This window comes from Gorilla gorilla, chromosome 10 (assembly GCF_029281585.2).
Source record: "Gorilla gorilla gorilla isolate KB3781 chromosome 10, NHGRI_mGorGor1-v2.1_pri, whole genome shotgun sequence".
NCBI classification, from domain to species: Eukaryota; Metazoa; Chordata; class Mammalia; order Primates; family Hominidae; genus Gorilla; species Gorilla gorilla.
In genome coordinates, this window is record NC_073234.2 from 70,803,173 (window position 1) to 70,813,841 (window position 10,669).

Here is a 10,669-nt window from a genome sequence, read left to right on the forward strand (position 1 = left end):
TGTGCCTCTGGCCTTGTGTAACACTACTGGCATCACGTGTCCAAATTTGGACTCTATGCTGCAGCAGGTCACATCACAGCTTTGGGGGAAACCATCCCCGAGAGCTCCCTTGCTGGTGCTGGGAGAGATTCTGGTCACCAAGGGGCACTGGTCTCTAGCTCCCAAGATATCCCCTCTATGGCCAGCCAAAACCTTTATACTGAAGGAAAATCCACCCACAGGCTCACTCCTGAGCTGCACAGCTTGGGGCTCATACAGACAAGCATTATTGCTTAGATTCTCTTGCTGATTCTGACCCAGCTTTCCCGACAGGCCCAAAGAGTTCACATGTTATCTAAGGGGGACTTTGGTGTATCAATATCATGTCTCTAAAAGCCTTTGGCTTGGCGGATGGAATGTAGACCCTCATATTATGTATGTACCCATAGAGATGCTTCCTGACTCAGAAGAACATCAGCGTGATTTTTGTACATATTACCATGTACAGTTTAGCAACAATCTGATTCTTTGCAAAGATGAAAACTATAAATAATTATAGAATATTCTGAGGATGAGACATGCTATGGTAAAGAAATTCTATATTGTATAAAAAATATTTTCTGTATATTTGGGAATGTGTGTGTATATGTAAATATGCATCTATCTATCTAAATAATGGGTGTGTATGTAAATATGCATTTATCTAAATAACTTATTCAATTATTTATTCATTCAGTCATTCATTCTTTATTATGTGTCCATTAATATACGAAACTTGCAATGTGAATAGAACAAAGCACCCTTCTGTCAAAGAACTCTAGTCTACTGAGCTAGAGTGGTGTGGATAAAGAGAACATGTAAATATTCTCATTCCTAAACCTGCATCCTTTAAAAATGCATCTTTCCACTTCCCTTCTATTCATCTGTTGAATTGTCTGAGCTTTCATATCAAGGTAGAAAGGAAAGAAAGAAGCATTTGAGGTTTCTGGCTTTAGGGGAACCAATAAGTCAATCTGAGTTAGAGCCTCCAATCCCAAGCATCTAGTCCTATAAGCCAGTTGGTCCAGCACCCTGAAGTCAGAGGAAGTCACTACCCTCCTATCACTGGGTGATAATAGCTTGACCAAGGAGTTTGCCCGCATCCCACCCTGTACCATCCATTAATGTCAAAAATACCTTGCATAAGTCTTGCACACACCAGAGCAAAACGTCTCTAATATAAAATTAAAAATTGAGAAACCCTTCCTCCTTCAATAAATTCCCATGTTCCACCTTAAATGCATCAGGATTTTCTAAAAGCAGCTTGCTTTTGTCCAACAGATCATGCTAATGTGCCCGGCTAAGATGGCTGCCGGACAGTTCTTGGCAGGAAAGAAGCTGCTCTGGAGATTGAGAGGTTGCCTGCCAGTGTCCAGAAGTCAGCAGACCTGGCACACCACTGGTTTTTGGAATAAATTTTATGGAACATGGTAATGCTCATTCATTTATGTGTTGTTTATGGCTGCTTTGGCACTACAATGGCAGAGTTGAATGGTTGAGACAGAAGCCATATGGCCCACAAAGTTGAAAACAGTTACTATCTGGCCCTCAATAGAAAAATTTTGCTGACACCTGCTAGGGTGGACAAGGTGCTTCCATGGCCATACTGGGACATTTTGGGTGCCAGGTTTTCATTCAACAAATAGTTACTGAAAACCTATCACAAACCCAGCTCCTTTCTAGGCACTGAGGTTACATAAAAGAACAAAAATACACAAAAATTCTTACTCTCCATAATAGTTTCCAGTTACGTTCTTCACAACAAATCGACAAAAACTACGTGGCTTAAAACAACAGAAATTTATTCCTTCACAGTTTCAGAGGGCAAAAAGTCCAAAATTAAGGTGTCAGCAAGGGTGGTTCCTCTGGAGGCTGAGGGACAATTCATTCCGTGCCTCTCTCTCTCCTGGTTTCTGGAGGCTGCCAGCAACCCTTGGTGCTCCTTCGCTTGTAGATGTGTGACTCCAATCTCCACCTCCATCTTTATTATCACCCTTCTCCTCTGCATGTCTTCTCCTCTCTTGTCTTATAAGAACATTTGTCATTGGGTTTAGGGCTCACCCTAATCCAGGATGACTTCTTCTTAAAATACTTAAATATATCTGCAAAGACCCCTTTTCCAAATCAGTTCACATTCTCAGGTTCTCGGTGAACATATCTTTTTTTGGGAGGGCACCTTTCAACTCGCTCTACACTGATAGAACTTATAAAAATATTTGGAAGAGAAGATGCCATAAATGAACGATAAGGAAAATACAGTGTAGCACAGATGATAAAATGCTCTGGAGAAAAATAAAGCAAGGATGGAACTAGGAGAATGTTGAGATGGGGAGGACATTGCAGTTTTTTTGTTTGTTTGTTTCTTTGTTTTGAGACAGAGTCTAGGTCTGTCACCCAGGTTGGAGTGCAGTGGTGTGATCTCGGCTCACTGCAACCTCCACCTCCCAGGTACAAGCGATTCTCCTGCCTCAGCCTCCTGAGTAACTGGGATTACAGGCATGTGCCACCACACCTGGCTAATTTTTGTATTTTTAGTAGAGATGGGGTTTCGCCATGTTGGCCAGGCTGGTCTCGAACTCCTGACCTCAGGTGATCCACCCGCCTTGACCTCCCAAAGTGCTGGGATTACAGGCGTGAGCCATCGCACCTGGCCAGACATTGCAGTTTTAAGTAGGATGGTTTGAGAAGGCATCATGGAAAAGGTGACATTTGAGCAAGCTCTGCAATAGGAGAGGAGCAAGTCGTGCATACCCATTTGGCACCAATGCCAGTTCTTCCCTTCCCACTTATGCATAAGGTGGTGCTACTAAAAGCAAACCTGTCCTGGGCATGCACTAGGTGCCAAAACACTTTCCACGTATTTTCTCATCTCATTCTTCACCTTGCATGTAAATATTTTTTACTGGTGAAGACATTGAGGAGAAGCTGTTATTTTTACTTAATGTTTCTTCTTCTCTTCTTCTTGCTCCACATCCTTGTCTATATTTGGTGATGTCGGTTTTTCTTTTAGCCATTCTAGTGGTTACGAAATGGCTTTGTTTTAATTGCCATTTCTCTGTTAATAGAAAACTTTTCATTTAACCATAGGGCATTCATATAATTTCTATTGTGAACTGTCCACTTAAATCTTTCATTTGTTAAAATTGTTCATTTTTCTTATGGTTGTTTTTGGTTTGTAGTTGTATATGTCCACTGAAATCAAGGTTGTTGAGGAAGAAATAATTTGATAAAGGTTTATTGGAAACCAAATGTAAGGATCGACCCAGGAAGACACACCGAAGTTGGGAGTGTTCTAGGGTCTGTTACAAGTTGGATGACTTTCATAAGAAAGTTTAGGAGAAAGGAAGGGGACTCCTCATACCTGAGTTGTTCTTTTTCATGGAAGGGTACAATGTAGAGGTTACAGTCATTGGCTACAGATTGCAACATACAGGCTAAAATGTCTGCCTGCAAGACAATTGGTAAAACGCCATGATTCAGAAACAAACCAGTAAAACTTCATGATTCAGGAACAAGCCAACATCCTTTTCAATGCCAGTAGTTTATACATAAATCAGTATGTCAGCAACTCATGATAAGATTCCTTACTTAGGGACAGGATGCTGCCATGAATCACAAGACCTCCCCCAGCTGGATGAATTTGGAAGCTTGCCAAATGTGACCTATGGTTATCACATACAATAGATAAAAGTTCTTCGTCAGACATACACTTAAATATGTTTTTCCAGTTTGTGGCGCACCTATTTATTTTTTGCATGATGTCTTTTGATGAGAAAAATTTAATGTTGATGAGTTCCAATTTAAATGTTCTTTTTTATGGCTAGCATTTTTTATCTTGTCCAGTAAGTATTTGTCTACCTCATGGCAGAGGAGATATATCACTATATTTTTAGAGAACATTATGGTTCTGGATTTTACATTTAGTTCTATGACATATCTTGAATTAGTTTTGCAGAAAGAGTGAGAAAAGGGTCAAAGTTCATTTTGTTCTATAGAGATATCTAGCTGTTATAGGACCATTTGTAGTTCACTGAACTTCTTGGCTATTTGGGATATCTTTAATACATTTTGGAAAATTCTCAGTCATTACCTTTCCAATACGTCTTCCCCTTTCTCTCTGTCATCTCTTTTTCAAACTCCAATTATACATATGTTAGGTTGTTTGATGTTGTCCCAAAGATCTCAGGTGCTGTTTTTTCTCCACTAGTTTTTTCACCTTTTGTTTCAGTTCAGATACTTTCTATAGATTTGTCTTTATATTTATTCATTATTCTCTCTACTTAGTCCAGTCTGTTGCAAAGTCTACCTGATGAATTCTTTTTTTATATTGTATTTTTATTTCTGCTTGATTATTTTTTATAGTTTCCATGTCTGCTGAAATTACCCATCTCTTCCCATTTACTTTACTCCCTTTTTACTATATTCTTTGATATTTCTATTATAGTAATTTAAAAATCCTGATCTGACAATATTATCACCTAATATTCTGCATTTATTCACTATTTTCTCTTTTGCCCGCAGGCCATATTTCTTGCTTCTTTGTGTGTCCCATAATTTTTTATGTTAGACATTTTGTATAAAAGAATGGTAGAGACTGAAGTAAATAATATTTACCTCCATAGAAATCATTATCCTTCTTGAATCAGGCTGCTAATTGAGGAGTTCAGTCAATCTGATACACTGCTAATCTGAGCCTAAATTTTCTTGCAGTTTTGGTTTGGGTCAGTTTATCACTGAGTTCAAATGCTTTTAGAGTAGGATCAAGACTTTCTCCCTGTAAACTTTGGATGTGAGCTCTCATGAAGTCCCAGAATTATCCTCATGCTTTACATCCAAACAACCAGCTTTCCAAACTGTAGAAAGTCTCTGTCTAGTTTAGAGTCTGGATGTCAGCTCTCTACACAGTTGGAAAGTTTGCTCTGATATTCATACTTGCCCAGGCTTTTTTGTACCTTGGGAGATCTCATTCTGCTGTAAATGCTTGTCGGGGGAGCCTTATGCAACTCTCTTGTCCCACATAGAATATCTTGGATTGATTTTTCTCAGCTGTCTGTTCTGTCCCAAGTATCAGGTAAAGATGCATAATAAAGAAATGGGGAGCGAATATAGATTTATTCTGTGGCTTGGGCTCCTTGGAATTATAATGTTAATTTCAGTTCAAAATTAGCTGCTAAATATTTATTAAAATTTTAGCTGATTTCTCCCCCTTCATCTATGTCATATTCTTTCTCCCCCCTCCATTGCACTAAGGACAAGAATACCCATTAGCCTTTTCTTGTTTATGAAGGGCTTTTCACTTTCTAGAGTTTAGGCCACACAGGTTTCCTTGCTTCCTTAGCTCTCCGATTGATTTGAAAAAATTGTGATGTTGTAGCTTATCTGGTTTGTTGTCTTTGTTTTTATTAGAGTATGTTTGGCAATCTTTTATGACCCTCTCTATATCTTAACTGGCAGCAACATTCTATACTTGATTTAAAATTGTTTTTCTTTTCGTCTTGCCATTCTTAGAAAATAATTCTTGTTATGAAGCTAGAGACTTTTTTTTTGTGCTTAAGATGGTCATGACAGCAATGCATGACAGATACATTCAGGATGAGGACCCATCACATATATATTCAGGTGCACTTGATCTTAAAACTGTGAAAATTGCATGCTTACTTATGCACTAGTGTTTTTAGAATGGTTCTTCGAGAAGCCCAAGTTGTGTTTTCCTGCTTCTCTAGTGTATTATTCTATGAGAATGTTAAACAAACCAACATGCCTGTGCTTGATTCCTGGATACTCCGTGATTTCTGTTATCTAGACCCTCAAAATCTGAAGCTACCTACATCCAATTAGATGGCTCAGCCTTGTCCAGTTCAACATAATCTGTATAATACTACTTCAAATCACAAAACAATTGAACTTTAGTGGTAGGTGAAATCTTAGAAATTATATTACATTGTGGCATCAGAATTTTAAGAATTTTTCCTCCCAAATAACTATTTTTAAACAGTTACTTAGGTTTAATTTAAATGCTACGAAATTCATCTAAGTATACAATCTAATTACTCTCAGTAAAATCATAGACTTGTGTAACCACCACCACAGTCCTGCTTTGGAATATTTCTCCTCTTCCCCCGCCAAATCCCTCATGCCTATTAGCAGCCACTCCACATTCCCGTTCTCTAGTTCTGGCAACCCCTAATTGACTTTCCGACTCTACAGATTTGTTTTTCTGGACTCATATAATATCTGGCTGCTTTTTCGTATCTGGCTTTTGTATCTGGCTGCTTTCGCTGATATACTTTTGTATATACTTTCAAAGAATTGTGGTAAAATAAACATAAAATTTACCATTGTAACCATTTTTAACTATACAGTTCAGTAGTGTTAAGTACAGTCACACTGTTGTGCAATCAATCTCCACAACTCTTTTTCATCTTGCAAAATTAAAACTCTCTACCCACTAAATAATAACTTCCTAGTTTTCCCTCCCCCAAACCCCTGACAATCACCAATCTACTTTCTGTTTCTATGAGTTTGACTACTCTAGGTACCCCATGTAAGTGAAACTATACAGTAGTTGTCTTTTTTGGTGATTGCTTCTTTTACTTAGCATAATGTTCTCAAGGTTTATCCACGGAGAATGTGTTAGAATTTCCTTCTTTTCTAAGGGTGAATAATATTGCATTGTATGTACACCCCGCATTTTGTTTATTCATTCGTCAACGGACATGGATAGAATTTTAGGTATCTAAAAAACATTAAGGAGATTCTCAGAGGGTTGTCAAGTACGAATACTAATAATTAAAATTCATACTCTAAATTTTATCAAATAAGGATATTAAACTATCATCTGCCTAGATCTGTGAATAGAGACGTTTAAGTAACCTAACTCAACAATCTAGAATCAGTATTAGTCACCTTTGCTGGAAGTCTGAGACTAGCTTTGAACTCCAGTTTTGATCTGAAGCTTCTACTCAGTTCCTGAGTCTTACCTCATGACTTCATGTGGACGGACAAACATCTAACCTGCTCTCCTGGACTGCAGCCTCTCTTGGTAAGCCACCTGTACTACACCCATTGAAGAGGGAAGTCTGGCATTGCTCATGTCACCCTTCTCAGTGGACAGGACCCCATTTCCTCCTGATGCATATTTTTTGTTGCTGATTATCCATGTGAACTTCTAAGCATCGCCTATTCCTGATGCTTACGAGGATGTTTCATTACGTCCCACGGAGGTCCCACGCCAATGCTTTCTGACCACTTCCTAGGGCCACTGCCAGACTGTCCACAGAGCTGGTCCCATGACAGAAGGACTTCCTCCCTTTCCTGCCTCACCCCAGGGGCTGCATCATGTTCAAGATCCGTGCCTTGCCTGTCTGGGTCTGTCCTGCTGAAACTGAGCAGACGTGGAAAGTCATGTCCCAAGACATAAAAACCTTTGAATAAATGGTTTAGAGGGAACTCCCCAACATATTCTCCACAACATTACTCTAAATCACAAAACAGTTAAACTTTAGAAGTAGATGAAATATTAGAAATTATGTAACTGAGAGGCATCAGAATTTTAGATTTTTAAAAACCATGAAGGGACGTCAGAAGGTTGTCAAATAAACATATTAATAATTACTAATTATTAGCCAATACCCTTAATTTTTAAAATAAGGATATTAGTAAATAAATAAGGATATTAATAAATAAGGGAATTAAGGATGATTAATTTCAAATAAGGATATTAATAAATAAACCATCTGCCTTTACTATCATTTCATAAGAGAAAGGACATTCTCATAGCAATAAAACAGAACAGGCATAATCTTAGAAGTTAAAAATTGTATAAATTTAGCTTTATAAAAAATGCATTACATTATATTCTTTTAAATTTAATTTGGCCACAGATCAGAAAAAATTGTCATAAACCAACAGTCCACAATGTTTCTTCTATCAGCATTTAAAGAGGAAGGCCAACCTTTTTTCATTTCACAGATCAGAAACTGGTAATGTGGCAAACTTTAACGATTTTCCAAGGTGAGTAGCTAGTTCAGTGTTTTTTGGACTACATTTGCCAAATTAATCTTCTGATAACAGAAAATGTCTTCCTTGTTGAAGATAACACCGGCAAAAACTAGGTCAGGTCTCAATTAACCATCTCTCTTCACCAGTGACTCTGAAGCATCAGAGGTTGCAAGCAAGCACAGACAGCGCCTCTGAATGGGCCCCACCTCCCATATTTTACATAACACTCCTCATGTCATATCTCAAGAAATAAATGCTGGAACCTTGTTTTTATTGTGGTTTCTATTCAATTAAAATTTTTTATTTTATACTGACCAATATGATTTGAAATTTTTACTCATAATAGAAAATAAGAGAGGGCCACACTCTTTTTCAAATTCTCCATGTCTCGAGTATCTATAAGCTTAGAGACTGAATACTATAAAGAGCATCTTCTTAAATTCACAATCATTTTTAGTGTTTCCTCTCTTTCCTCAAATATTTATCCAATTTCTGTCTGTATTCTCAGTTATTCTAAGTTCTGTCCTATATATAATTCCCCTCTTTGCTAATTCTGTCTCCATCTGCCACCCCCCGTGCCCCGTTCCAGTCCATTCAGGTTTTCTTATTAGCTTAGGATTTTCTCTTTAGTACTAAAGTGAGCAAATTATCTTATTCTGGCATGTGAGTGACTGACCAGAATCTATTACTTATGCTGACATCTCTCATTCACTATTTCAATTTCTTAATTGGAAGAAATTTCAGCCATTTGAAATATGGCTAAAACATGAAAAAAGGACCCATGAAATTATGTCTCCTGCTGTATAAAACTAAGGACAAAAAATGTGTAATAAATCAATTTAAGCCACAAACATACCTGCTTGGTCAAAAACGACACCCAAAAAACTGACAATTCTTACCAGAATAAAAGATTATTCCCATATATTTTGCTGATGAAATTATGACCCTAAAATTACACCGTGCTAGGCTGGAGGCTGATCATATATAACCATTCCTGTTCCCTTTATCCAGATATCAATGTGCAATTGAAAGGAAGGTAGTATTTTAGGTGCTTTTGAGGTTAGGATGGAGGGAGAATAGACCATAAGTGGCTTATTCGGTGTAAGACATTGTATCAGGTTGCCACGCAGAGCTGCCATAACAAAATACCACAGACTGGGTGGCTTAAACAACAGAAACTTATTTTCTCCCAGTTCTAGAGGCTGGAAGTTCAAAACCAAGATACCGGTAGGGTTGGTTTACTCTGAGCTCTCTCTCCTTGGCTTGCAGATGGACACCCTCTTGCTGCCTCTTCACATGGTCTTTTCTCTGTGCACACGCATCACTGGTGCCTCTCTGTGTGTCCTAGTCTCTCTCTTTTTTTTTTTTTTTGAGATGGAGTTTCACTTTTGTTGCCTAGGCTGGAGTACAATGGCATGATCTCGGCTCACTGCACATCCGCCTCCCGGGTTCAAGCAATTCTCCTGCCTCAGCCTCCCAACTAACTGGGATTACAGGTGACTGCCACCATGTCCGGCTAGTTTTTTGTATTTTTAGTAGAGATGGGGTTTCACCATGTTGGCCTGGCTGGTCTTGAACTCCTGACCTCAGGTGATCCACTGGCCTTGGCCTCCCAAAGTGCTGGGATTACAGGTGTGAGCCACCGTGCCCAGCTCTAATCTCTTCTTGTAAGGACACAGGTCACAGTGGATTAGGGCCCACCCTAATGGTCTCATTTTAATGTAATTACCTCTTTAAAGACCCTGTCTCCAAATACAGCCACCTTCTGAAGTTACTGGGACTAGGGCTTCAACGTATGAATTATGAAGGGACACTGTTCATTCCATAACAGGTATTAATAGAGTAGTAGAAATAGCACATTTGTTTTGCTCATTCTGGGCTGTTCTTACAAAGGAGACCAAACCAGCCCCTTAAGATTAATGGGGACTAACCCAGCCTCCAGTGAGGGTAAATCAAACTTCTATGGTGTTCATAGATGAGCATTTAAGGACAGGATTTGACTTCATACTAACTTGAAACAAACTTTTAGTGATAAAGAAGACCAAATTCCTCCTACAGAAGAGTTACCAACTGGACTTTTTATTCCCGTCTCCTATTGTTTTCTTCTATCTTTGGGAAAGCACAAGATTTGTACCAAAAGACAGAAAGTCTTATATGCAGGAACGTCCCTTCTCAGAGTGCTGATAGTTAGAATAACTGAAATTAAACACTTACTCCACCAAAAACTATGTTAAGTACTTTATACAATTACTCATTTAACCCTTACAGCTTTCCAGTGGGGTTGGTGTTAGTATCAACTGCATTTTATACAGATGTATTAACTGAGATGTTGAAGTCGTCACAGCTAGTCATTGAGGTGGATTTAAATTCAAATCCAGTTCATCTAACTACAGGAGCCATGCTCTAAACCGTCACACACTGTATGTGTCAACGGAGATAATGATATAAATTGCTTGGCATATGTCTGGCATATAGTTAAGGGCTCAGTAAATTTGATATTACTTTTAATGATAAAATAATATTAATGAATGTAATAATATTTTAAAGTACTTTATAACGTGTCAAATGTTCTGAGTGAAAGTTAACCCTCTGATAGTCAGGAGACCCTGAATTTCTTGAGGGCAGGCACTGTGTGCTGTTTATTTTTGTA